At 40.5% G+C, this 24,561-nt stretch overlaps 1 protein-coding gene across 4 annotated transcripts in view; it reads left to right on the top strand.

The window, feature by feature from the left end:
- Positions 1-24,561, top strand: part of RASSF8 (Ras association domain family member 8) — a 140,424-nt gene that overhangs the window by 57,112 nt on the left and 58,751 nt on the right. The gene's annotated exons all lie outside the window — the stretch shown is intronic.

The following is a 24,561-nucleotide window of genomic DNA, read 5'->3' on the forward strand; positions in this document are numbered from 1 at the left end:
GCCTGCCATATTTACTATTCTTTCTACACATTGGGATGGATCTTTTTCCTGCAACCTCAATAAGGATTCTTTAAAATACAGCCAGCTCTCCTGGATTCCTTTCCCCCTGATGTTATTCTCCCAGGGAATCCTGCCCGTCAGTTCCCTGAGGGAGTCAAAGTCTGCTTTTCTGAAGGTCAGGGTCCATATTCTGCTGCTCTCCTTTCTTCCCTGTGTCAGGATCTTGAACTCGACCATTTCATGGTCACTGCCTCCCAGGTTCCCATCCACTTTTGCTTCCCCTACTAATTCTTCCCACTTTGTGAGCAGCAGGTCAAGAAGAGCTCTGCCCCTAGTTGGTTCCTCCAGCACTTGCACCAGGAAATTGTCCCCTACACTTTCCAAAAACTTCCTGGATTGTCTATGCACCACTGTATTGCTCTCCCAGCAGATATCAGGGTGATTAAAGTCTCTCCTGAGAACCAGGGCTTGTGATCTAGTAACTTCTGCTAGTTGCCGGAAGAAAGCCTTGTCTACCTTATCCCCCTGGTCTGGTGGTCTATAGCAGACTCCCACCATGACATCACCCTTGTTGCTCACACTTCTAAACTTAATCCCAAGACTCTCAGGTTTTTCTGCAGTTTCATACCAGAGCTCTGAGCAGTCATACTGCAACTCCACCACCTTTTCTGCCCTGCCTGTCCTTCCTGAACAGTTTATATCCATCCATGACAGTACTCCAGTCATATGAATTATCCCACCAAGTCTCTGTTATTCCAATATCATAGTTCCTTGACTCTGTGCCAGGACTTCCAGTTCTCCCTGCTTGTTTCCCAGGCTTCTTGCATTTGTGTATAGTTTTGTATAGTTTTTTTTATCCTGTAGTATAGGGTAAAAGTATACAAGACCAGATTTCATAGTTCTTGAATTTGGTAGGACCCGATCTATTTCCCTCTCCATCCAGTATACATCAAGGAAGCGAAAGTGGCAGTAATCAGAAGCTATCCCAGTCTGAGGGTGTCATATTTTGCCCAGGATCTGTTCAAATGTCACTGCATGTTCTCTTTCATTGTAGTCATTTTCTTTGTTAGCCTCTATATGATCTTGCACTAAACCATGTTTGATATCTAAGCAGTATTATTTGTGTGTATAAACACAAGCAGGAGGGTATAGAAAAAAGTATGCTGTGTATCTCCCCTTTGTTGCCTCTATCAGTGTGTCGATTGTGTGTTCCAGAGCTGCAGTCTTTCAAAGGGTTCATTTTGTCTTTAATACTGGCAGTAAAAGTGTTTGTTTGGTGGTGGTGAACTATATGAAACATTTTAACTTTTATGTGAACAATTAAGAAAAGTTTTGATTGCCTTTGTAGTTATGTTCTACGTGAAGTCTTGAACTGCATGTGAGAGTGCTATTATAATGGGAAGGAAAAAAGAAGTGAATGCAGCTCTTTGGAAATGGCACAATCCGTGTTGTCTTGCCTTTTGCTGTTAATACTTGGAATTGTATTGATTATGAACTAAATATCTGTCTATATTACAGTAAGGGAGGCTGGAAACTAAGCACCATATAGCAGGTCTTAATGCAGACCAACCAGGTCTGCCATATTTGATTTCTGGGCAGAGTCGTCCCTTGAGTAGGGCGAATTGGGGCAACTGCTCCAGGCCCCGTGGGCTGGTGTGGTCGGTCTTGGAAGAGACACATACGTCACTTTTGCCCCAGGCCCTGCACTCCTATAGGGATGGCCCTGTCTCTGGGAATCATTTTGCTTTGTATAGATGATAACCCCCTTGTGTTTTGAATTGATTGGCTCAGAGAGAAATGTAGGTTGAGATCTGGACTTTCACATTACCCATGAAATTTTTTAAGCTATTTAATGTATTGTTCAACTTTTCTGGTTCTTGGTTAATTTAGTTCACAGAGAACCATTTTCAATTTTAACCAACAAGTCTGTAGATTCTGCTAAAACTATACATTTCTGGTTTGTTTTTTGTTAGTGTTGCTGTGGTCTCCGAGGTGAAGTGCTTGGCCATGTTCATGCAAACACACAGTAAATGAGCAGCTGTCTGCATCATAAAATAATGCATGATTTAATTAAATGAAATAGGTAGAGTTTTTTTAAATTAATATATTAATTTTTTTGAAAATTGGCAGTTTAACCATTGCCCTGCTATTGTCATTTGCGTATATAAACATTAAAACTTAATGGCTGTAATGAAGAAAAAATCACCCCCAGTTTTGCCTCTCAGGTCATCCAGACCTGCAAGGGAATAGCTGTGCCATTTCACACTTGTATTCTTTTCTTTTCTTTTCTTTTCTTTTCTTTTCTTTTTTTTGTGAGAAGTGGCCCAATATAGACAAAATCTGTGGAACAGAAATGAATGTCCTCTGTTTCCCAAGATGACGGTCTTTTAAGATTATTTATGTATTATAACGTTTCTTGGAGTGACTAAAAATTGTCATTAGGTGACAGTGAAAATTACCATCTTCTGGCAATATCAAAAGTGAGGAGTCATTTCTTTCAGAATTAAGTGTCAGTTACATTTGAGGGAACTCATGGGATTATTGGAGTCTGTGTATTGTAAATAAAATCTGTGCATTTACACTACTGCTGTTCTCACATTACAGCTACTCACATGCTGACTAGGGTATTTGTGTAGTGCCAGAGGAAAAGGCATGTTTTTGTTCCCATATACACCAGTTTTTAAGGAGCTACATCATTGTATTTATGCCAGTGCAAGTAAAAGGAGAATCCGTTCCAGGGTACTGTATTCATTTACTCTTGAGTGGGTTAGTGGGTGGTTTTTGAAGAGACCATTATATGGGTGATATGAGTGTTCATAAAGTGCTTTGAGATCTTTTTGGATGAAGTTACATAATTGCATATCTGTGTAGACATTTTCTCATTATATAGTTAAATGGACATATTTTAGTTTGTCACTGGCTTCTTACTGCAGTTAAATAAAATTAAACCAATTTAGACATTCCTTTTGATAAGACACAAATGTTAATGGCTAGACCAAGGGGCCTTGCAATCAGGAGGCCCAAATTCTGTCCTAACCTCTGTCACTGATTTACTGCATAATCTTGTGCAAGTCACTTAACCTAACTGTATCTTGATTTCTCTATCTGAAAAGTGGAGCTAATGAAATTTAACTCCTTTTAAAAAAAAAAAAAAAAAAAAAAAAACCCCTACAAAAACCAGTTATGATAGTTTATGCATATTTCTTCAATGCCATTGCAATACAAGCTGTGCATTGCTTTATCTTATTCTGCCAGAGATGCACATAGTGATATGAACACCAGCAACCTGCAGCATTGTATGATGAAAGATGACTATCCCATATCTGCCTAGAATTCATGAGGAGTGACTGCTTTACATGTTCTCTAACTGGTGTCGTGGAGGATTAACTTAGTATGCGGGGCATGAATATACATCTGCAGCAACCTAGATAGACAAAAGCAATGGTCTCTGTGCAGCCCATGTCCAGGTTCTTCCAAATCAACCTTTAGATGAGAAGTGTGAGGGGAATCAATATGTAGGGCTGAGCTCAGGCAGTTTATGGATACACCGTAATAGTGTGTTTTTCAGCACATCTGTGTCTTTTTAACTTTGGCAAACTTATCATGGTGGGTTTTAGATATTCAGAGCTTGACTACCCAAAGTGTACACCTTTAGAAACACAGAGAAGATGTCTTCTTTTGCAGGAACAAGAATACAAATATAGGAAGTTGAAGTTTCTACCTATGCTGAGCTCTCTAATTATACTACAGTCATCTTGGTTTATTTGTGTAGTTCTTTTAGAAAGGTGGTTTAAACAAGCAAGCAAACAAGTATAAATAAAAATCCACATTTAACTGATTAGTCTTTGTTTAGAGTTCATTCCATTTAAAGTTTATCTTCTGAACCATATTTACCAAAGAATTTCCCCTCTGGTCCCAACAATAATTAGAGCTGTATTACCTTAATGTAAGTCCATTGCTGTTTGACCCAATGGAAGCAGGTGCCTTTCACACATACCCAAAAAGAAAAAAATAAATAATATATAAAATTATAATGGCAATGGCGGTCTTTTACATCAAGTAGCTTTTAGTGCTGTGGCATTGCTTGCTCTAACTCGTTCTTTCAATACGTCTGACGTGGTGTTTCCAGTGCTCAGCATATTTTAAGTATGCTGAAATAGAGGATGGAGAAGCTTGTACAAACATCCTTTGTGGAAGACTGACTAACTGTTATGAGTAATGGACTTGGAAATGCCAATTGTGGTCCAGTTTCTTTCCTTCCTAAGACAGTTGCATCAAAATAGTATAGTGACTAGAAAGTAAGATGTCACTTCTCCCCTGCCTAATGCAGAGATGCTGTCACTCCACTCATTTCAGTAAATGTTAAAGTTTCTGATTCGGAAGCCTCTCGACATTCATAAATTCCATGGCCAAAAGGGACCACTGTGATCCTATAGTCTAACCTCCTGTACAACACAGGCCATAGAACTTCCCTAAAATAATTCTTACACGATATCTTTTAGAAAAAACATCCAATCTTGATTTTAAAATTTGTATTGTGATGGAGACTCCACCACAGCCCTTTGTAAGTTGATCCAATGGTTAATTACACTCACTGTTAAAATGTCTTCCTTATTTCCAGTCTGAATTTGTCTAATTTCAACGTTGAGCCATTGGAGTGTATTATACCTTTCAGTCTAACAGAGAAGAGTCTATTATTAAATATTTGTTCCCTGTATAGATACATTAAGCTGTTATAGCCAAAATGATAAACTACAAAGAGTAATCACATAAACAGGAATTTTTAAATACTTTGCATTTAAGATTTCAAATACCATGGTAATGGGCATATTAGAAATGGCTGGGCAGATAAAAATGGAATTGAAACATATAGTTAGGCTATCTGTGTAATGTTGATGATCCTTCAATCATCGGTGTGTGGCAAGTATAACAATCTATTTAGAGATCTTAAATTAATTTTGTAATCTTGTTAAGTGCTGGATTGGCTACCTTGGAATATGAATACATCCACAGATGAGTTCCAGCAAAGGCAGCAATAGGCTGAGTTTCCCTGTGTTGCTCTAACAATGTACCTCGTCCATAACCTGGAACAACCATCTCCATCCACATCGGTAAGTGGTTATAGTTCCTTCTCTGTAGCCATTCAGATCCCCACCCTTTTGTTGATATGGTTTTGTGATGTAGAAGCTTGCCCCTGCAACCCTCTTCCCCACATCCAATGGGAACTAGGCAGAGAGAACACTGTTCTCACAATAAACTTGTATGATAACTTTTGATCACTACTAATGATGTGGGGATTAGTACCAAATGAGCTGGATATGAAAGTCTTCCCAACCTGTCCCACCCAATCTTTCCCTTGCTATCCTGCCCAAAACCAAACATACCCTTTCAGCACCGCCAACCCACAACAACATTTGCAGACTTATGGCTGTACAAAGATGTGATGGTTTTTCTTCTATTGGATGACCTAGAGTCTAATAATGAGCAGCCTTAGATGTCATTTGATTACTGTGGTCTTCCAGCATTGTCATTAGCTTGACAGGCATTCAGCCTAACATCATGCAACTTCCATTATCCTATACAACTGACTAAAACTCTGACCATGTTAAACTATATAGACCGTGTCTCCTTAGAGATAATGACTTGGTCTTCTGCAATTGCTGCTCCTATATTTTTCCTCTATGGTTAATTGCTGCTTAACTTCAACAAAGACCGAAAGAGCTTTTATTTAAAAGTTCCTACTCATCATCAAGAATCCTGCTTTCCTGTATTTATACAAAAAAAGCTTTTCAAAAGCCAACTCCGTTTCTAAAATGTCTTTCAAACCTCAGTTTTCCCAAAGGTCTCCATCAGTGTCAAAAACTGCTTCTTGTTCCATTTGAATTTCCCTTAACGAGGGATTAATTCAGTTTAAGTAGTCAGGGACATAATTTTGGTCATTTATCCTGTAAACTGTAGAACAACTACAGAGAGAATAAAGGGTGATTTTTAAGGCCAGAAAGAGTTACTATAAACCCAGTCCTGCTTTCATTTGAATCAGTGAAAGTTTAGCCCTTGACTTCAATGGAAGCATGATATAGCTGTCGGGCTGCCATTTATTCTCTTCTTCTGTTCTTGTTATTTGCTACTATAGGAGGGAGAAAATGAGCACACACATGAAGAATAACATCTCATTCACTCCAAATTCCTACCTCCTGTCATGTAAGCAGTTGGAAGGATCACATTAGTATATATGTGTGCATCTTTTCTCCATCCTATTGTCTCTTGCTGTGTTCTTGTGGATGTGAATGATGAAGTGGAGAGGAGGCGGCACAAGCTTTGCCCAAAGATGGCATCCTGCTGAGAAGTCCAGTGCCGCCCCCCCCTTCCGGGAAAGGGGATGTTGCTGCGATTTCAGGATGTTGTCCATGAACCTCGTTTGGGGGCCTCTATTTTGCATCTTGCCTTCAGTAAGGGGAAAAAGTGTGTGGTTTGCCACCTGTTAGTTAACATTAGTTTCTAGCTAGATGACTGATTTAAATCTGATGCATTTGCAGCGATGTGCAAGCCAGTGAAGATATCCAGAAGGAAATAATGTCACAAATTGACAAGGCAGCTGCTATATTCACCAACTTAAGATTTGGTTATCAAAAAAAATCTACTACTTAAAGACCAAACTACAGATCTTCAGCTGAAATGTTATATTCACATTCGCATATGGATGTGAAAGCTAAAAATCCATGAGGTATAGACAGGTGTCTAAATGCCTTTGGAAGCTAATGTCTCAGGAAAATACTAGGTATTAACAGGAATGAATTTATAACAAATGCCAAGGCTCATCAGAAAGTTCAACAACTCCTTATCTCCAAATTACCCAGCAGAGAAATTGAAAATATCTGGGACGTGTGAGAAATGAAGCCAGAGTATCTGCCATGATATCCGTGCCATTTGTTTATAGTGGTGTTGTAGCCATGTTGTAGCCATGTTGGTCCCAGGATATTACTGAGACAAGGTGGGTGAGGTGATATCTTTGATTGGACCAACTTCAGTTGGTGAGAGAGACAAGATTTTGAGCTGAAGAACTCTGTGCAACTCAAAAGCTTGTCTCTTTCACCAACAGAAGTTGGTCCAGCAAAAGATATTATTTCACCCACCTTGTCAGGCATGCCATTTGGCAGCTGAAGGAACATGTGAAAAGGGCCAACTGAAAGAATCACTCCACTGAACAGGAGAGAGAGGGAGAGGGGGAGGGAGAGAGAGAGAGAGAGAGAGAGAGAGAGACACAGACAGACCCTAAGCAAACTGATAGTGCAGGAAGGATTCAGACTCAGAAGATGCTACAAGAGAGAGACTTTGTTGTCTCCTTTTTTCTCACCCTCTTCTTTGTTGCTCCACTGCCCGAAGCCTCTTTATTGCTATGGGGGCGGGGGACGAGGAAGGGAGTGGGGATGTGCTACTATATTTCCATTCCCCACACACCCACCCACCCAAAAAGTGTTTCCTCCATGAATAAATACAGTGCCACTGGTAGCTTTTCCCAGCATCAACAGCATGAAACTGACTTGATTCTTGAAGTTTTCCTGCTGGCTATGGGTTCTGAATAGCAAAATTGAAACTGATCAGAGTCCTGTTAATTTCACCCTACTCTAGCTTGGCAAAGCAAAGGGCAGTAGGCACTGGACTTGTTTCCTTCTCTTTATGTTCAGAAAGTGACAACCATGAAAGCTAGAAACTGAATTGTTTGAAATAAGATCTTAGTCTTTAATTCTTTAAACATTTAAATTATTGGCTTATCAAAAGAAACTTCCTGGTCTCCAGTGATGAGAGCTTTTTTCATTTCCTATTTATCTAATTTGTTAAGGTTTATATTGTAGCTCAACTATTCACATGCAATGTAAAGTGATTACACTTTGGAAGTTTGGTCATAATGAGTGCTAAGTTTTACTACACGTGTATTGCTCTGCTAAGATGCTTTGAGCAAATAGCAGAGACAATTGGGAAATGCTTCGTTTTTGAAACGAGATTTCTGCCAGATAGCTGCACAACACCAAAAATATTTTACCTCGTGGAAGTGATATCTGTATTCTTTATTGCATTTCTTATAGTGAAGCACCTAAAACATACCACAGCTAATGCCACTTTGAAGAAATGTGGCACTTCTGACTGTATATCTTCCAAACTAGACTGATGGGTTTACATGCTGAACCTAACAGCCAAAGTGCAGCCATACTTTTAGTCGATCGTTTGTTTGTTTTTTCTCTCAGACTATAGGATGCCTAGTAGGCAGCTGCAGCCTCTGTGGCTCTTTCTGTGTGTGTGTGTGTACTGTATATAATATAAAAATGGTTTTTTTTCTTTCTTTATGGATAGAATGATTACTCTTCCCATTCTTGCTCTTATTAGCCTAGAGATCTAAATCAAATTAGATATCCCAGCCTACAGAATCAGTCCACTTCTTCTGGACATGTGAGATCTGTCCTTTTTGTAATCTCAAGCTCAGGTGTGTCCTTTGTAAAACTAGACTTGTGTCAATTGATTACTGGATTCTGTCATAAGATCCTCACTTAAGTATGTTTTCTCAGAGGTTGCATAGTATTGCAGAGAAACAGGTTGATCTTTATATCTGTTTTCCTCTGGCCTTCCTACTTTGTTGGTAGTACATGCATACTATGTAGGTTGTGTAATAATTCCTGTCTGTGCCTGGCCCATACCAGGAAGCACTAAATCGGAATAGAGGTGGTAATGATGAGGCAGACCCCTTTACCTATCTGTCTTTTTACATCTTATGCATTGTAAGGTTAAGCCAACAGGATCTATTTGTATGATTAGATGGGAAGTTAAGAGCCTAGAAGGTTAGTGGTGTGTGAGGGCAGATAAAATTTCAGCATTTTTTTGCATGAACTGCTTTTTTTCTTATCAGAATCCTTTTTGTCTCAAGGTGTCTAGCTCTCTGGAAATTTGATATAGCAAGTGATCTTTCTTTCCCAGCTATAGCTTGATTGGTGGATTTATTGTTATAAAGATCGTGTCAGGAAGTGATTTGATTTGAGGACACAAAGCTGTTGGTGATGGTTGCTGGAAAACTGGATTTACAAAAGAAGTGGTTCTCTAAGGACAGAATGTTGTGTTGATTGATTGGACCTTCCCCCTCTCCCTTCCCACTCAAAACCTTTTTTGTGAGGTTTTGAATAAGTCATTTTGAGTGGTTAGTGCTTGAGTGGAGCTAAAATAAATATCTTCCTGACTGTGGCCGCAGGTTAGCCATCAGTTTTGAAGTGATGGATCAGCATCACAGCCACTACATTTTTAGGTAAAAATTGGCCGTTTTTTCCTTTTGAGTGTTAAACTAAACTGATAGTGTAGTTACTAGGGAGAATTTCAATTAATACTTGTTTTGACCTTCCTTGACAGTCTCTACCATTGTCTTCATTTACAGTAAATTGATGGATTGTCTTGAAGCCGACTTCTGGCAGCTTTTTCCAGAGCAGACGTACATTTGCAGATAAACTGAGTCACTGTGGAACATTGCATTTTTATTTATATCCCTATTAATAAGCCTTAGCATCAGTGCACATTGGGTTTTGATAAGCGGTACTGGTGCCCTAGTTTTGATTATTCACACTGATAGGTGGGGTTGGTGCTTGACTCGGTAGCTGTAATTTGACATGCAAAATAGAAGCTGGACAGAATAACTAATTTTTTTATGATTGTGATGGGTCCTCGTAATGTACAAAATTCAAGGCATTGCTGCACAAGAATTTATTCTGAAAATCCAGCATGAGTCTATAAAGTCAGCTTTCGACTGTTAGCATGGATCCAAGTTATTGTGATAGACTATATTTGTTAGTAAGTAGAAGGGGAGTTTGCGTTAGAGGCATCTGGAGCCTTGGAGAAGAAGCTCATTTTCATTCTTTATATAAATTTGCATAAATAAAATGTAGTTTTGTGCTTGAAGTTTCAGTGTATGAAAGCATTAAAAATTGGTATGCAACTCAGGATGCAGATTTATTGTACCATAAATACATTTCAGATGTAGAATGAAAATCAGTTACCTTCTCCATTTAGTCTTTTCGGGAGATGGGAGAATATGGAATTTTGGCCATAGGAGACTGTATGGTGGTATGTAGACTAGACCAAAAATTAACAGAAGAACAAACTGATACTTAAACAATAACTGAACTGATTATTAGAAGAAAAAAACAAACCTGCAGTTATGCATGAGCTGTTGGGAGGGGTGGGGAGAGGAGGAATACAAAACCCATATATATTTCACCAGCAAGTTTATATCTTGACAGCAAATGCCTAGAATAAACCAATTTTTTTTAAGCAGTATCAGTCTTTTCTGTTTAATGATTTTGTTTCTACTCCTTTTGGTACCAGTGTCGCATTTTGACACCAATGTCGCCCCTTGCCATGCCGCAACCAATGTTTGAGGCCTTGCAGGCTGGCTTACTAGTGGAGGAGAAATAAGTGATGTGATGTGTAGTCTTATCTATAGTTGTGGGTTATTTTAACCAATTACCCACCCCAAGGTGAGGGTTCACACTTACTTTAATCTGTGAGAGTTCAGCTCCCAAAATCTCTACTGTAGAGAGGTGATGAATAAAAGGGGGACCACATAGTGCGCAACAGAGACTACATAGTGCTCTTTGTATAATAATTTTTTGTTACCCAACCAAACAGTACACACACTGCAATCTGGTAAAGGAGAGAGAGAGAGGCACCAACGCAGAATGTGTAACATTTGTATTACTCACACCGTGCTAGTGTTCATCCTCACCACCAGTGGTGATCATCCTGGCATCTCTTCCCGCAGCCTCCCCCACATCCAGGCTTGCAGGCCAGGATACAGTTTTTATACTCTTACACTGACAACCACTGGGGTTTGTACATATTTATGAAGGTTTTAACTCCTTTTCTTATTTGAACTTCCACATTCAACTACGTTTGGGGTGCCCCGTTTTTCATAAGCTAACTCATTAATTCCCTTGTACTCATTAACATTTATATCACCTAGTCACCATAGTAACAGGCAGTTACTTTAAGGAAGTCTGTAACATGTCGCCCTGGCTACCAGTGGTCATCTTGTGGTGTTATACTGATCTCTCATAGACATTATTATCCAAACTCAGTAGTTATTTTCAGAACATCAGTATATCACAAACATAAACACAAGCTCAACAGATTCATTGTTTACTTGCTTATGCTAATTTACCTGAAGTTCTGAGGCCTACTTTGGCTAACCTGAATATTTTGGGCCCTATGTTGTATTAATTAATACTTATATTTCACGTTTATATCCTAAATATACCTGACACAAGTATTAATTAATATAACACAGTTATCGGCCTGAGGCCCCTATAATTTTATATTTACACACCAGCCTTGGAACAGACTTGGTCAAACAGCATGCAGGCAATCCCCAATTTGAAGAATGTCAGCCTAGTTCCTAAGGAGCCACTCTGACTCAAGAATTAGTTTCCTGCTATTTGCACAGTCCTCTGTGCAGAACCTTGCATAACAAAACCGAACACCACCATCACGTCTAAAATGTGTGAAATTTTGATACTACACATTCTTTCCCAGTGAGATTCTGTAATTTCATTAAGTATTGTCCTTATTTTTAACAAAGAAAGGGCTAACATTTCCAAGGCTCCTTTTTCCTTTTTTTTTTTTTTCCATTTTTCATTTGCATGTATAGATGAGTAATCGTTACTCAAATGTCTAATTAGAAATGGAGATGAAGGCAACCATTCTGAAATATGTGCATACTGGTTCATGAAAAGAGCTCACTCTTTGAGGTAGTTCTCTACTTTTCAGTAGGCCATTTGTTGGTAGAAGTTGTATATTAAGAGTAGTATCATAACTGGTATATAATTCAACATATAATATCCCTATGTTTAAGGTTCATAACTTAATACATGCTTAAACAAGGCAAATAGGTCTATTAAGTGTCTAATACTCCCATCTGAGGCTCATTCTGTTGCCTCTAATGTTTCTCTGGTTTTCCTATTCTATTGTACTCTATACCTCTCTCTGCCTCAAAATCTGTAGTGACTTACCTTTTTGGAACCTCTACAGCATAGATTCGCTCAACTTCCTTAATAGTGGTAGCTCCTCCATGCTTTCATGATACAGGTCTCCCATTCCCTGCTGTGAGAGCCTCTCCTGAACCTATACCCTTTCACATAATCTAGAGTAACCTAAACAAATATCCCTTTCACTACTCAGCCATTTTAATTGATCCCCTTTTGACCTTTCTTCCTTTTTGTAAAATCTTGGCAAAAACCCTTCATGGCCCTTTGAATGGGATTCCAGTGCTTTTCCTTGCCAGTCTTGTTCTTTAGAATCCGCTACCATCTCCCTTCCTTAGGGAAACTTTCCCACCAGTTATCTCTTTGGACTTAACATTAAGATCTCCTTTAGTTGCATTTTTTTTGGGAGGGGGGTCTATCTCCTACCTCACACTTACTGATACTCTGTACCAAAGTTTCAGGCCTTGGAAGTGTTCCTGACTGAATATTAAAGCCCCAACATCAGTCAGGAAAAAAAAAAATACTTCGTAATGAGTCTTCTCTTGTATGCATAACAATCCTACCTGTTTTTTTCCCAATCTGCTTATGCCAAGCATCTGCTTCCACCTTCATCTCTCTCCCACACTCCAGCCATATCCCTAATTTAAAAAAAAAAATTGCACTGTCATATAGTTGGGCTCTCCTGGAGAAATCTGACCCTCCCGGAGCCAGTCAGCATCTCATATCACTCAGGCAAACTGACAGGCTGTTTAACTTCTCCTACTGGTACATGGTTTGTTATCTGCTGTTTGGATCTAAGTAATTTGTAAGAGAGATGTTTGCTTTGATGTCTATAAATGCCTCTGCAGGCTGTGAAAGGTGTTTTATCTCTTGTGCCCAAATAGGAACAGCAATCAGTGTAACTGGTAAGGAAAAACCAGCATGAAAACTTAGAGGTTTTTACATGTAATGAATGCTTCCTTGTGAATGAAAATCAAGTTTACAGGCTGAGGCACTGAGAATAGGTTCATAGATGGCTTAGAACTTCAGCATTTATTGGGCATCTTAATTTGTACCTTTTTAGAATGAAATAACTAGCCTCATAAGGGTTTAATGTGTAGCCCTTGTGATCTATAACTTGGTGTCTGATTTGATGCATTCTTCTTGTTTAGCTTTGTATTTTAACAGGATATGCCACATTCCAACCTCTTTATGCCATACTCGCATGGGTCATCCACTTATTTAATCTGTATGTCTAGCTCTGATTGACGGGTAACGTGGGGGAAGGCAACCTGTCTTGTCACAATAAAGTAACTTACTACAGAAAATGGGGAGGGGCTCAAAGGCAAGGAAAGATTTTCCTTTAGATCCCCATCAATATATAAAAACTCCTGTTTAGCATTAAGGATAATAGATATTGTTAAAGTAATTTTAAGAGGGTCTCTGACAAGGATTTAAAAATGACCATCTATAAATATGCCCTACTTGGTGGCTGTGCTTTGCTATAAAACAGTATCTGGAAGCCTAACACAATGATGCTATTGTAGAAATATAGTAAACACTGATGTTCTAATAAACATCTCTTCCACACTGATATTAATTTGTCTTAATTTTTAACCAACAGTTGAGATCAGTGTTGCATTGTCTGTCTGTTTTTTGTTCCTTATTTGCATTATGTCATTGGCCAGGATGAACCAATTTACCAATATCTCAGGGGAATTATGGGTATATAGTCCTAGAGCCCTTGGAAATTTTACATCTGGAACTTCTCCAGATTTTGGATTATTTCACAAACATTTTTTTAACTAAAATAATTTCCCCCCTTAGTTAGAATTTAGCATAGTAGACTCTCGTGACTGCTTAATATGGGGTCTGTCTAATTTTCATGCTGTTCTAGAAAGCTTTTGAAATACTGTATACCACTTTTACTTATTTATAGCAGTAAAATGTGACAAAGATGGAACTCTTTTTTAATTTGTTAAAACACACTTGTATTCCATTTCATTTTATCCCAGAGATTATATTTTTTCTGGCTTAAAAAAGACATGAATTTTACTCTGAACAAACTTTGTTTGAAAAATTATTTAAATTAGCAAATCAGAATTTTCTCTTCTCGCAATTGTCTTCCCTAAATGTGTAATTGATTGCATGTATTCAATGCTACCCTTCTGCTTTATGCCTGCAGAACCCACGTAAACATCTTCACAACAGAATTAATCTGGGTGTCTCTCCACTTCGAGGTGTGGAATATGAAGTCATGGCAATGAATTCTCAAACTTCCATTACACACATTTTTTCCCCACCTGAAAGTGCAATTGTATAGATGTGCAAAGAGTTATTTTAAACTGTATCCTTTTTAAACCTTGTAGTGATCACTTCTCTTCCCAAGGAACAGCAATTCCTCTTAGAGCTGGAATTCTGTTGCGGTAGTTCTGGGTAGTGGCTACCTTTTTTCTCTACTATATATATCTTCCAGAAAGTGCTGATTCACTTCTAACTGCACTGAGATAAGAGGGTGGTGGCTGTGTTGTGTTTTTTTGTTTGTTTGTTTGTTTTTTTCCTGGTGGAGGATGGATTCTGGAATTTGTTGTTTGCCAGAGTTTGACTGTCAAGGCTTGATGCAAAGCCTGTCTTGAACAGGAGTTTGCATAAGAAATGCTACAGAGCAGCCTAGGAAATAAGGTGACCAGATGTCCCGACTTTATAGGGACAGTCCTGATATTCAGGAGTTTGCCTTGTATGAGCGCCTATTACCCCGTAATCCCGACATCCTGATTTTTCACACTTGCAATCTGGTCACCCTACTAGGATACTTACAGGTTTTGGGTGCCTCCTTTCTTCTTTTATTTATATTTATATATAAATTTATATACACTTCTTCTTTAGTGTGTGTGTGTGTGTATGTGTTTTATATTTATATATATATATGTGTGTGTGTGTATATGTGGCTGGTGAAAAATCAGACTTCTTTTGGAAAAAGTTTTACATAGTATTGTTATAAGTAACGCATAAGATTACAATAGCTAGAAAGATTAGATAACTTTTTTCAATTTGTCTGCTTTGTGCATCTAACAGCACTTTATCAGTTTCACGGGTCTCCACCCCCCCCTTTTTTTAGTTGTTGGTCAGTTTCCCTGGTGGTTTTTTGGGCTCTCAGAATTTGTTGCAGAATTGGGCTCCAAAATCTAAAATTTAATGGTTTTGGATTTTTGTAAATTTTGGTTCTATTCCTTACGCTTATGAAGAATATATTCCACACATGAACAGAGTGCAAACTGATGCAATGTTGAATGCCTGAGTCTGCAAACAGCCTGAAACAATAACTCTAAGATGGGTGAACTAGCTCATTCTCAGTAGGGTTTAACTTTGAAATCCAATGGTGACAATGTTAACTGTTTCACTACTGACTCTTTGAATAGAGTGAAACATCTAGCTAATGTGCTGCTCCCACAATCTCATGCTCCTATGCCCTCTTAAGTGTCAAAAGCTCCAACTGTTATACCTTCAGCTTTCCCTGGCATCAACTCTGATTCAGTGGTGCCTTGTCGGTGCAATAATGCTTGGCATGTTGAAGGCAGACCTTGGCATAGTTGACGAGACAACTAAACATAAATTGAGTATTGAAATAAATAACACAAGGGATACCTCATGGGCCGTATTGATTTTCATGTTTGGTTCATATACATTTCTCCTTTTTATCATGTAAATGGTGTTGGCACAAAATTTTCCATCTGCTGTGCCAAAGTACTGTAGAATCCATGGATCTTACCTCTGTTTTTATCCCATTTTGCTACATGTGATACAGGACCCTGCACATGTGTATGCCTTGTGGAGGGGGGGGAGAGAGTAGGTGATTGTCAAGACTAATTCCTCACTCTGGCACTCTGAGTGCAGTAGGTGGTGGCCGCAAGGATTCTAAAAAATTATTACTGGCCACTCCAGGCTTGTATAAAACTCCCACAGTTACAGCTTTTCTCTGATCTTGGATTGGTAGATGCTGCTACCACCCAAGTGCAAAATCCCTTTGAGAACCCAGGAAGGTGCACTTGGAAATTCCTTCCTGTGGGGTACCCTCAAGCTCTTTCACACACACCCCTCCGGGGAAGAGCTAAGAAAAAAAACAGGGGGGGCGGGAAATCAGCTGTTGCCACCAGCTAATTAAAACGTGTACAAACCTCTTAAGACACACAAATCCAATTCTGTTCTAAAAAAAGGTAAATTTTATTGATTTTAAAAAAGAAAAAAAAATCTGGGAACTCAGGCTATTGCTAGATTTGTAAAAGACAACTACAAGAATTAAGCACCAAGAATAGCTTTCTTGCGGTCCAGCTTAAAGGTTACAAGCAAAACAAAAGCACCTTGGGTTAGCACAGAGGAATCCACAAACCATAACAAAATAAAAAGCATAAACCGAATTGCGTCTTCCTAGACATTTCCTGATCTACTTACATATCTGGGGTTTTAAATGAGTAGCTTGTAGGTATGATACTGATCAGGGCTGGCTCCAGCTTTTTTGCTGCCCCAAGCAGCGGGGGAAAAATAGAAAAACCCGAGTGAGAGAGAGGAGGACTGAAGGACCCACCGCCAAATTGCCGCCAGAGACCTGGATGTGTCGCCCCAATAACGGACGGAGTGCCGCCCTTTTCTATTGGCCACCCCAGGCACCTGCTTCCTTCGCTAGTGCCTGGAGCTGGCCCTGATAATGATTTTTTCTTACCTGGCCCAGGTTTCTTACAGCAAGCTGCTGCCCTGTCCACCTCTCCCTGGGAGAACAACAACAGACAGACAAAAGGGGAGGCTTTTTTTAAAATTGGGGAGGAGAATTCTAGACTTCCCATTGGCTCTTTTGGCCAGGTGCCCACTCACTTCCTCTTACTTATGCATAGCACTGAGACTTTTTAACCATTTACAAGTAGAGCAATTAGAGAACAGCCATTAAGAGGACTTTTATGACTACTGGCTCTCTGTGTGTCCGTAAAAGGGAGCTATTCCCCTCCCTTCATTTATCACACGCCCCCCAAATCACAGATGGTGCTGGCCAGCCTGGTTCAGGTTGGGTCCATGCCGGCTGGAATTTCTTCCTGGAGGTTTAGGAAAATAGAGTTAATAGATACATGCACCTCTAATTTTACTACAAATTACATGAAGAACAAAACAGTATTTTCCACATTTTAAGGACATTTAGAATACAGGGACATTTTTACCTGGCTGATTCTGGGAAACCTTCCCAGGAGAGTGCATCAGCCACTTTGTTAGAGGCTCCTGAAATGTGTTGTATGTGTTGTGTTGTGTTGTATTTCAAAATCAAAGTCTTGAAGAGCTAAACTCCACTGAAGAAGTTTTTTGTTAGTCTCTTTGTGTGAAGCCACTTCAATGCAGCATGGTCAGTCTGCGGGTGGAAACGCCATCCCCAAAATGTGTGGGCATAGCTTCTCCAGAGCATACCCAATGGCATAACATTCTTTTTCTAAGACTGACCAGTGGCTTTCCCTCTCAAAATTTCTTTTTATCTGAGAAACACTTCCTGTGTTTAAAACTGCTCCTACACCACAGTTGGACTCATCTGTGGATACGACGAAAGGTCGGTCAAAGTCTGGGGCCCTTAGTACAGGGTCAGATGTAAGGGCCGCCTTAAGCTGGTTAAAGGCTTTCTGACACTTCTCAGACCACTGAACTGCATTTGACTGTTTTTTCCTGGTTAGGTCAGTCAGTGGAGTGGCAATTTGGCTGTAGTGTGGTACAAATCATCTGTAATACCCAGCCAAGCCCAAGAAGGATTGGACCTGCTTCTTTGACTTAGGAACAGGCCAGTTTTGGATAGCATTTACTTTTAGCCTGTAGGGAGTTGATAGTTCCTTGACCCACTTGCTGTCCAAGATATGTTACCCTGTTTAGGCCTATTTGACATTTTTTGGCCTTAAAGGTTAATCCTGCCTCCCTTATGCACTGGTGTCATAAACAGATAGTTAAGGGTTAATGTCTCTCTTACCTGTAAAGGGTTAACAAACAGTGAACCGGACACCTGACCAGAGGACCAATCAGGAAACAAGATACTTTCAAATCTCGGTGGAGGGAAGCCTTTGTGTTTTTTGGGTTTTGCTTTGTTCTCTCTGGGTCCTGGAAGGGACTAGACGTGCAACCAGGTTTCTTGCCAATCTCCCTGCTACAGTCTCTTATATATTCAGAATAGTGAGTATTTAGTAGAAAAGGCGCTTATAGTCTTTTGATTGTTTTCTTTATTTGCAAATGTGTAGTTTGCTGGAAGTATTTTAAATTGTATTTTTGCTGGGGGGAAGGCTTCTTTGTAGTGTTTATAAGCTGAAAGACCCTGTAACTTTTACCATCTAAATTACAGAGATAACTTCTACTTTTTTCCTTTCTTTTTATTAAAAGTTTTGCTTTTAAGACCTGTCTTATTTTTTTCCCCTTGTTGAGGCTCAAGGGAATTGAGTCTGTACTTAACAGGGAAGGAGAAGGGAGCAGAGAAGGGTGGAATCCCTTTGTTTTAGATTCACAGAGCTTGAATCTGTCTATCTCTCCAGGAGCCCAGGGAGGGAACACCTGGAGGGGAAGAGAAGGGGGGCGGAACAAACCTGATTTCTCTGTGTTGTGATTCAAGGAGTCTGAATCACGGTAATCTTCTAGGGTAACCCAGGGAGGGGAAATCTGGGAGAGGCAACGGTGAGGGAAGGGGTTTACTTTCCTTGTGTTAAGATCCAGAGGGTCTGGGTCTTGGGGGTCCCCGGGCAAGGTTTTGGGGGGGCCCAGAGTTTACCAGGCACTCCAAGTCCTGGTTGGTGGCAGCTTATCAGATCTAAGCTGGTAATTAAGCTTAGGGGTATTCATGCTGGTACCCCAACTTCTGGACTCTAAGGTTCAGACTGGGGAAAGATAGTATGACAACTGGAAGACAGCTTGGAGGTGTTCCAGGTGTTCTGCCCATGAATCTGAGAATATGGCCACATCATTACAATATGTGACTACAAATTCCCCAAATCCAGCCAGAAGGTTATCCTACCAGTCTCTGGAAGGTGACAGATGCTTTTCGCAGCCCAAAAGGGAGAACATTTAAATTCATACAGCCCTATGTGGGTGATGAAGGCTGACCTTTCCTTAGCTAGGTCATCTGTCAGCACTTGCCAGTACCTCTTAGTTAAGTTTTAAGATGGAGATGAATTGGGCACATCCCAGTTTCTCAAATAGCTCATCTGTGCGTGGCATTGGATAGTTCTCTGGGCGAGCTACAGCATTTAGCTTACGGTAGTCCACGCAAAAGCGATTTTTTTTTCCCCATTTGGTTTGGGAACCAGAACCACTGGAGAGGCGCATGCACTCTGAGGGGTGGATTACACCATTGTAACATGTCCTTGATCTCCCTTTCGCGGTTTTGGCTTGAGGAGCCATCTGGTAGGGTTGGGCTCTAATTGGGTGAGCATCACCTGTGTCAATAGAGTGGTATGCCCGTTCTTCCGGTCCTAGGGTGGCTGAAAACACTGACAGAAAGCTGGTGCACAGCTCCTGGATTTGCTGTCACTGTTTATGCCCAAGGGTTATGGAAAGGCTCACCTCTTCTATGCCACCGTTGCTTTTTGGGTGTCATTTTAGGGAAAGGATCCAGAATATCCACAGCTACATGCTGAAATGGAACCTCAGTTATGGGGAGTGGCTGGAGAGGGGCCTTGACCTGGTGTGTGGGCTTTCCCACCCTATGGCACACCTCACAAGACTGGACATAGGTAGAAATGTCCTTGCCCATTCCCTCCCTCTTTGGTCCTATTCACCCCAGCGTGGCCACTAGGGTGATTGTGGACTAAGCTCAAGAGCTTTTCCCTATAGTTAACTGGAACTACCAACTGTCTCTGAGGATGCCGGTCCTCCTTGTGCCCACGAGAAAGGGTTTCCTTGTATAAGAGCTGCCTCCTACAACAAACCTGGACCTATTAGAAGAGCTGAGCGGGGGTCATTTCGTGCCGCTGTCCAAGCTCCCTTGAGGCTTTCATCCACTTCCTGCTCTGCCTGGAACTGCTCCCTTGATGCTGGAGACATTAGTTCCTCTCTGGGTTGTGGGCTTGGGCTTGGTCCCACTGGAAGTGATGCAGGTGATGGGGTGGGGCGGGGAGTGTCTCCGACTGTGAACCGCTCTCCGTTGGTGCACTGAGTTGTATTTCAGACTCTGGTTGAGCTGCTGCTGCAGGTGCAAGCTCTGTGGTACCCTTTGGTGTTGGCTCCCCTGACTCTGGTGGGGTTGCAAGCACGGGCTCTGGTGCTGACTGCTCTGCCAGTTCCGATCCTTAGGCTGGTTCTGGCTGGGTCCCAGGAACTGGATCTACAACCGCTGCCGTAGACTGTCTGGTCTGGGATCTGGTTCCACTACCTCTGGCTGGGTCCCCAGACCTGTGATATCAGGGAATACAGACTGAGTCCTTGTAGGAGGCTCAGGACTGGAGACAGGTGTGGAGGCCTTTTTAGCCTGGCTGCGGGTGACCATCCCCATCATTTTTGTTAGCCTCACATGGCTGGCTAAGTCTTAGCCCAGCATCATGGGAATGGGATAATTGTCATAGACTGCAAAAGTCCATATTCCTGACCAGCCCTTGTACTGAACAGGCAACTTGGCTGTAGGCCAAGAGTTGGCCTTAAAGGGTTGCACTGTCACTTGGGCCTCTGGGTAGATAAATTTGGGGTCCATCAGGGATTGGTGGATAGCTGACACCTGTCTCTCCACACAGACCAGACTAGATGATCACAATGGTGCCTTCTGGCCTTAAAATATATTAATGTGTATTCTCTGATCTGGGGGCATCAGGAGCAATTCAGTTATGTAATACAGACTGTTATCAGGTGGCAGTACTTGCTATCATCTTGGAGTAGAGCTTTAAGGCTAGCACTATCTCATGTTTTTTAAAAAGCGTTTTTGGTCCCACATTACAAATACCATGTGTAGCCACAAAACATGAGCCACTTCACCAGTCATAAAATATGATGATCTTATGCAACAGGTTGGTAGAGAAGGTGAAGAATATCCTATCTGAATGAAATGAGAAGGGGAATTTGGGAAGACAGAATATGATTCCCCAAGGGCATTTGTCCAGAACAGAGATATTTGTTAACACCAGAGCTGATTTTAAAAGTACTGAGGTGTCAAGGTATTTTTCCCCCAGTTTGAACTTTAGCGTCCAAAAGTGGGGACCTGCATGGACACTTCTAAGCTTAATTCATAGCTTAGATCTGATAGCGCTGCCACCAGCCAAAATATAGTGTTTGGCACACTTTCTGTTCCCCCCCAAACCTTCCCTGGGGAACCGAAGACCCAAACCCCTTGGGTCTTAAAACCAGGAGAAATAAACCATTCCTCCTCCTTTCCCCCTCCCAGACTTTCCCCTCCCTGGGTTACCCTGAGAGGCTACACTGATCCAAACTCCTTGGATCTTAAAACAGAGAGGAATTAACCTTCCCTCCCCTCCTTTCCCCCCACCAATCCCTGGTGAGTTCAGACCCAATCCCCTTGGGTCTTAAACAAGGGGAAAAAATCAATCAGGTTCTTAAAAGAATTTTTACTTTTTTCTTTCTTTAATTAAAAGCTTTATCTCAGTAAAATCAGGATGGAAAATGTTTACAGGGTATTCAGCTGATATAGACTAGAGGGACTTCTCCCCCCTCACCCCCAGCCTGAGATTCAAGTTACAGCAAACAGAGGTAAAAATACTTCCAGCAAAATACACATTCACAAGTTAAGAAAACAAACATAAGACTAATCTGCCTTTTCTAGCTAGTACTTACTATTTTGAACATGAAAGACTGTTTCAGAAAGAGTGGAGAAAGACCTGGTTGCACGTCTGGTCCCTCTTAGCCCCCAGAGCGAACAATAAACAAAACAAACAGCACAAACAAAGACTTCCCTCCACCAAGATGTGAAAGTATCTTGTCCCCCAATTGGCCCTCTGGTCAGGTGTCAGCTAGGTTTACTGAGCTTCTTAACCCTTTACAGGTAAAAGACATTAACCCTTAACTATCTGTTTATGACTTGAGGAAATAGTAAATTCATTGGACTTTGTTCAGTTTTTGGGGTCATAATCTATTGTGAAACATTTATCAATTTTTACTGAATTTATTGAAGTATTTGACGGAAGTTACTGAACAGTCAAAGTTAACAATGGAGCACCTTTGATTATTTGCCAGGTGACCAGGGTGGCACTCATTCATTATTTATGACTTGAAATTGGCCTTGCAGGATGCCTGGTTTGGACGAACAGCCCTACACAATCGGAAAGAATGTGTTGGTAGTGAACTCACTGAGACTTTGATTATCTCTGGGAGTGGGTGGATTTGGAGACTCACTTCTCTTATCCATTTTGAACAGATTTTTTTTCCCAATCAGCATTACTACTGTAATTTAAATTTGCATGTCATGTATCATTGTCTCGTTGCTGTGGGCGCATGTTGGTTTGATGCCAGGAGGGAGGAGGCTACAGAAGGACTGGCTTCCAACATGTCATTCAGGGACCTCTTCAAATACTGTAGTTAATAGTCAAAATAAAGGTACATGATCACCTTCAGAGCATTGCAGGCAAATAAATGCCAAAGGGTTCAAACAAGTTTCTTTTTTGTGAATGGAGCTGATCATGGGGTAGGGAATTGCATTTTTCTCTGATTTATTTTTTTCCACTCTAAAATTTATAAATATGAAATTTCAAAATTCACTAAATTTCAGTTAGCCAGAAAGTGGCTGTGGGAAGAGATTTTTGATCTTTTTTTTTTTTAATTTCATTTCCCACCCCATCTTTATTTTGAAAAGTAGAAAATTGAAAAAAATTGATCAATTGTTTGTGAACTATTCCTTTTTTTTTTTCTTTTTTAAAATCCAATTCAACTCCTTAATTCAGTTCAACATGGCACACGTTAAATGGATTAAAAACTGGCTAACTGATGGTTCTCAAAACATAATTGTAAATGGGAATGCAGGTATGTTCCCAGTGGGGTCCCACAGAGATCATTTCTTGGCCCTATGCTACTTTACATTTTTATCAGTGACCTGGAAGAAAACAAAGTCATCACTGATTAAGTTCAGATGACACAAAAATAGGGAAGAGGACAGGTCATTGATTCAGAGTAAGCTGGATTGCTTGGTAAACGGGGCACAAGCCAACAATGTGCCTTTTTATATGGCTAAATGTAAATGTGTACATCTAGGAACAAAGAAAGTTGGCATACTTATATAATGAGGTACTCTATCCTGGGAAACAATGATTTTGAAAGATTTTGGGTTGTGGTAGATAATCAGCTGAACATGAGCTGCCACCGTGGCACTGTGGCTAAAAGAGCTACTACAATCCTTGAATGCATAAACAGGGGAATCTTGAGTAAGAGTAGTGAGGTTTTTGCCTCTATATTTGGCACTGGTGCAACTGATGCTGGAATACTGTCTTCAGTTCTGGTGTCCATAATTCAAGAATGATGCTGATAAATTGGAGAGAGTTCAGAGAACAGCTACGAGAATGATTAAAAGATTAGAAAACCTGCCTTATAGTGATGGACTCAGAGAACGCAGTCTATGTAACTTAACAAAGAGATGGTTAAGGGGTGACTTGATTAAAGCCTGTAAGAACCAACATGGGGAACAGATATTTAACAATTGGCTCTTCAATCTAGCAGAGAAAGTGCCTGCAAATTGAAGATGGACAAATTCAGGCTGGAAACAAAGTGCCCATTTTTGGTGGCGAGGGTAATTAACCATTGGAAAAATGTATCGAAGGTTGTGGTGGATTCTTCATCACTGACAATTTTAAAATCAAGATAGGATTTTTTCCTAAGGGATCTGCTCTTACCAGTTATTTTGGGGAAGTTCTAAGGCTGTATATAGGAGGTCAGACTAGATGATCACAATGGCCTTGAAATCTATTAACCTAACATCTTTCTTTAAATTGAAAAAAGTGCCAAGGGACCTTTTAATGAATACAAGTGGTCATGACCTCAGTTTAAATTTTATTTCAAAGCATGAATCTTGGCAGCACTCTGCCCACTAACATTCTAGAACACTGATTCATTATTGACTCAAGAGGAAGAGAGCTGTTGAATCACTGATACCACATCCTACAATAGTCTGATTTTTTCCATCTACTTAAGTGGTAGAGTTACTAACCAGTTCTCTACTTAGCTCTGAAAACTGACAAGATCACAGCACCGGAAGTAGGATATTACATTTGCTTAGGCTTGAGAAGGAGCAAAGAATTATATTTATGGGATCAGTGACACATTACATGTGCTCAATATTGGCATGAACATTAAGATTCCACCCTTCTGCATCAACAGGTGGAGATAGGGCGCTTCTTTTTGTTGTTGTTAAGCACATTTCATTCCTATTTGCTATTGCAGCAAACACTATTGCTGAAGCTCAGGCAGTGTTCTTGATTTTTCCATGACCCCTCTCCATCAGCATTTTGGAAAGCTGTTTTGCACAGGCCGTGGATGTTTTGACTGGTTAACTGTCCACTCCCTTGCCTCTTCAGCTCTTCCGTTCCATTACAATTCAGCTCATAGTTCTGCCAGCTTGTTGGATCTCTTGTTCAGC

This window comes from Gopherus flavomarginatus, chromosome 1 (assembly GCF_025201925.1).
Source record: "Gopherus flavomarginatus isolate rGopFla2 chromosome 1, rGopFla2.mat.asm, whole genome shotgun sequence".
Lineage (NCBI taxonomy): Eukaryota > Metazoa > Chordata > Testudines > Testudinidae > Gopherus > Gopherus flavomarginatus.